This window comes from Eptesicus fuscus, chromosome 11, assembly GCF_027574615.1.
Source record: "Eptesicus fuscus isolate TK198812 chromosome 11, DD_ASM_mEF_20220401, whole genome shotgun sequence".
NCBI classification, from domain to species: domain Eukaryota; kingdom Metazoa; phylum Chordata; class Mammalia; order Chiroptera; family Vespertilionidae; genus Eptesicus; species Eptesicus fuscus.
Window position 1 is genome coordinate 49,974,209 of NC_072483.1, and position 5,233 is coordinate 49,979,441.

Here is a 5,233-nt window from a genome sequence, read left to right on the forward strand (position 1 = left end):
TTAAGGTAGTATCCTTTGGCATCTGACACTGCACAACTAATAAAAACCTCCACTGCCAGTTATTTCCAGTGGAAAGATCATTATTTTGACCCAAATCAGATATGGATATAAGTAAGTTATGATATTATATAAGGCTTAAGATAACAATGTTATCCTTGAATTATATTACTTTTATAACTAGATTTTACCACAGATAATTTCAGGAATTCTGATATTATTATAACTGTAGCCTCACCTAAAAATCATCGGGTGTTGTGAAAAAAAAGCATATTGTGTTAATCTGCAATCCTTAGAAAGTTATGGGGTATTTTCTTCCAATAGCATTGTTGTATCTTTTTCAATTGGTATCACTAAAAGTTGCTATTTTTAATCTTCTATTCACCAGTAATATTTAAGACAACTATATGCTAGGTCCAGTTGTTTCATGCTACTTTATTTAGAGGGTTCCATTTTCCCTCCTCAATAGGTTTTATGTATTTCTTATGCTTCTTCACTCATTGATTCATCTAGTTCTGAAGGGTTACTCAGTGTCACCTTGATCAGCCAACCATCTTCATAACAAGATTTGTTGACAAGTCCTGGATTTTCTGCAAGAGCTTCATTAATTCCAGATACTTCCCCTGATGGAGGAGAATAGAGTTCACTAGCAGCTTTCATACTTTCCAAAGCACCAAAGGCATTTTGTCTATTGAATTTTGCCTCGATTTCAGGCAGACTACAATAAACAACATCTCCCAAAGCTTCCTGTGCAAATTGCTGACTCCCACTGCTCCAGTACCACTTTCTGTTGTTATCCATCCATGTTTCTCTATGAATTTATGCACAAAGAATAGATTGGGGCAGGTGCACAGCTTCCGGACAGCGCCTGCCCTCCGGCCCCCGGGGGGCCAAGCGTGGGCAGGGCATGGCTGGCACCCAGGCTGTGCCCAGCCTGCAGGCCGAGGCAAATGCTGCTTGCTGCTGGGCGGTAGCTTGCACTTTTAGATAGTGGAGCTCTATAGGCTTCTCTGAGAAGGTGACATTAAGTCAAGACCCAAAGGAAGTGACAGAGCAAGCTAGACAGGTATCTGCATGGAAGAGCGTTGCAGACAGAGTAACAGCCAGTGCGGGACCCTGGCCAGGAGGGAGGCTGGCTTGCTTAAAGAACAAGGATTCCTGTATGGCCCAAGAGGAATGAACGAGAAAAGTAGGAGAGTTGGTCAGAGTCGCACAAGGCCAGATGCTGGTGGGCCTTACAGAGCACAATTAGAATGTTTGCTTTTACCATGAGTGAGTTGGCAAAGCAAAGAGGGTTTAGAGCAGAGGCGTGATGTGGTTTGACTTATGTTGTAACAGGATCACTCTGGCTGCTGGATCGAGGAGAGGCAGAAGCAGGGAGAGCCCCTCAGAGCTGCTGAGAGTCCAGCCCAGGGACTTGGAGATGGTGCTGCAGCGGCTGTGGCGAGGAGAGGCTGGATTCTGGATATGGAGTGAAGGTCGAGCCAAGAGGATTTCCTGGCCGGTTGAATGTGGAATGACTCCAGGGTGTTTTGCCTGAGTCACTGCAAAGTTGGAGTTGCCATCATCTGAAACGGGGAAGACCGCAGGCGGATCAAGCCAAACAAAAGAATCTGGAACAACAGAACAGGTGCAAAGCGCTTGAGAAAAAAACATGTCATGTTCTTATTTCACCTGTTCCGGGAGCAAGTCGTTTTTCGTTTTAGTTGGGAAAGGTAAGTTAGGTGTTTCCTCTCCCCTCCTTAAAACCATGAGCGAGAGTTTCGGATTACCAAGCCCTTGCCAAATGTCAACAGTGAGCTGGCACCAAAAGCTCCTGAGCTAGTACATCGCCCTGGGCACAAGCAGTGAAGACCAGCTCCCTGCGAGGAAAACCGTAGGCTGGATCTAACCGGAACCCGGATGAGCACCATCGGTCACGCTTCCTGCACTCCTGCAACATCGCGATTCTCTCAGAACAAACCTTTAGTGAATGCCACTTGGTGCCTGGCATCTTCAGTCACCATCGAGAAAAGCCTTTCTCTGCCTACGGGGCCCCCAGCGGGGCCGGAAGAAGACCTGTCCAGGGGACAACGCGGCCAGGCTGATTGGCAATTGGAGAACTCTTCTCTCCCCGCCCCCTGAGATATAATTGACATATAACATTGTGTAAGTTTAAGGTGTACAATGTGATGATTTGATAACTGTATGTGTTGTGAAATGTTTACCGCAGTAAGGTTAGTTAACACCTCACATAATTACCATTTTGTTGTAGTTGTTGCTATGGTGAGGACAGTAAAGCTCTGCTCTCACAGCAACTTTCAAGTACACAATACGGTATTATTCCTACAGTCATGAGCAGCACAATACATTCCTGAAACTAACTCACCTGATAACTGGAAGATTGCACCCTCTCATTAACATCTTCCCATCTCCCCATCCCTTGGCCCCTGGCAACCACCATTCTACCCTGTTTGTATGAGCTCAATGTTTTTAGATTCAACAGATAAGTGAGATCATAGGATATTTGTCTTTCTCTGTCTGACGTATTTCACTTAATATAATGCCCTCAAGGTCCAACCATATTGTTGCAAATGGCAGGGTTTCCTTCTTTTCTATGGCTGAGTAATATCCCATTGTATGTGTATGCCACATTTCCTTTATTCATTCATCTCTCAGTGGGCACTTAGGTTGTTTGCATGTCCTGGCTATTGTGAATAATGCTGCAATGAATATGGGAGAGCAGATATCTCTTCAAGATAGTGATTTTCTCTCCTTTGGATATGTACCCAGAAGTGGAGTTACTGGATCATGTGATAGTTCTATTTTTAATTTTTTTAAATATATTTATATTGATTAAAGAGGGGGGGAGAGAGAGAGAGAGAGAGAAAGAGAGAGAGAAAAAAACATCCTATCAAATAAAAGAGTAATATGCAAATTGACCGTCACTCCAACCCACAAGATGGCTGCCCCCATGTGGGCACAAGATGGCCGCCACAAGATGGCCAGCAGGGGAGGGCAGTTGTGGGCGATCAGGCCAGCAGAGGAGGGCAGTTAGGGGAGATCAGGCCTGCAGGGGAGAACAGTTGGGGGGGACCCATGCCTACAGGGGATGGCAGTTGAGGGGGACCAGGCCTACAGGGGAGGGCAGTTGGGGACAACCAGGCCTGCAGGGGAGGGCAGCTGGGGAGGACCAGCCCTGCAGGGGAGGGCAGTTGGAGGGAACCAGGCCAGCAGGGGAGGGCAAGTTGGGGGCAACCAGGCCTGCAGGGGAGGGCAGTTAGGAGGCAACCAGGCCATCAGGGTAGGGCAGTTGGGGGCGACCAGGCCTGCAGGGGAGGGCAGTTGGGGGTGACCAGGCCGGCAGGGGAGGGCAGTTAGGGGCAATCGGGCCAGCAGGTGAGCAGTTAGGCGTTAATCAATCTGGCAGGGGAGTGGTTAGGGGGTGATCAGGCTGGCAGGAAGAAGCGGTTAGGGACAATCAGGCAGGCAGGCAGGTGAGCAGTTGGGAGCCAGCAGTCCTGGATTGTAAGAAGGATGTCCGATTGCCTGTTTAGGCCCGATCCCATTTAGGCAGTCGGACATCCCTCAAGGGGTCCCAGATTGGAGAGGGTGCAGACTGGGCTGAGGGACACCCCAACCCATCCCCACCCCCTGTGCACGAATTTTGTGTACCGGGCTTCTAGTCAATAATGAGAGAAACATCATTGATTGGCTGCTTCCTGCATGCCCCCTATTGGGGATAGAGCCTGCAATCTGGGTATGTGCCCTGACCAGGAATCAAACTGTGATCTCCTGGTTCAGAGGTCAATGCTCAAGCACTGACCCACACTGGCCAGGCTCTATTTTTAATTTTTTGAGGAACCTCCATACTGCTTTCCATAGTGGCTGCACCAATTTACATCCACCAACAGTGCACAAGGGTTCCCTTTTCTCCACATTCTCATTTGTAATCTCTTATCTTTTGGGTAATAGCCATTCTAACAGGTGTGAGATGAAATCTTACTATGGCTTTGATGAGTATTTCCCTAATGACTAGTGATGTTGAGCACCTTTTCATGTATGTGTTAGCCATTTGTATGTCTTCTTTGGAAAAATGTCAAGTACTCTGCCCATTTTTTAATTGGATTGTTTGTTGTTGCTGGTTTATTTGTTTTGTTTTGTTTTTGCTATTGAGTTGTATAAGTATGTATTATGTATGTATTTTGGATGTTAAACTTATCAGATAGATGGTTTGCAAATATTTTCTCCCATTCCATAGGTTACTTTTTTTTTTTTTTTCTTTTGCTGGGCAGAAGGTTTTGAGCTTGATGTAGTCACACTGATTTTTGCTTTCGTTGCTTATGCTTTTGGTGTCAGATTAAAAAAAAAATCATTGCTAAGACTGATGTCAAGAAGCTTTCTTCCTATGCTTTCTTCTAGTTTTGCTGTTTTTGTATTTATGTTAAGTCCTTAGTCCATTTCAAGTTAATTTTTGTGAGTGGTATCATATAGGGGTCCAATTTCATTCTTGTGCATGTGGATATCCAGTTTTCCCAGCACCATTGGGGAAATTGAAGAGACTGTCCCTTCCCCACTGAGTATTCTTGACAGCTGGAGACCTCTTTATTGAACCTTCTTGAAAATCAACAAGAAATATGCCAAGAGCCCCTGACATTCAAATCTGGTTGTCCTCTTTTAAAAAATCACTTAATTTTATACACCGCCCTCTGAAGAACACTTGGCTTATATTATACAATTTCAGCACTGGAATCCTTTTTAAAAATCGTCAATTTTATGAGTTTACAGATGGTGGAAAAGAGTCTATAGATTAGCCAGAGTTACACAGTTGCTTAGGGGCAGAGCTGAAACAAAATCCCCAACCTGCCGACCCTGTCACAGTGATCTTCGGGACCCTGCCCTGCAGCTCACCGCAAGCTACAGGTGTGCTACAGGTAGGCCAATAACTGGCAGTGCCCACCAATTCTTGCAGAGAGAAAACTTTGACCCTGTTTCTTAAACTATTGAAATTACTGTGACATTTGAAACACTGGCAAAGCCTTCTGGCTAGAAATATGTAACTGTCCATCAGACAAGCTTACACACTTTGACCCTCTATGCACTCCCATGGGATTTCCATTGTACACAGCATACTTGATTTCTTTAAAAAGATGTTTGGTTAAAAGTTTCATCTCTGCTCTTATATTTAAGCTCTTTTGGGGTAAGGGAGAATGAAAGGTCCATAGAGTGTCGTATCATATGGATAGGCAATCAATAT

General features: G+C 45.3%; 1 pseudogene; it reads right to left on the reverse strand.

The window, feature by feature from the left end:
• Positions 1–422: 422 nt before the first annotated feature.
• LOC129150805 (glycine cleavage system H protein, mitochondrial-like) lies at positions 423–2,003 on the reverse strand (annotated as a pseudogene).
• Positions 2,004–5,233: the final 3,230 nt, after the last annotated feature.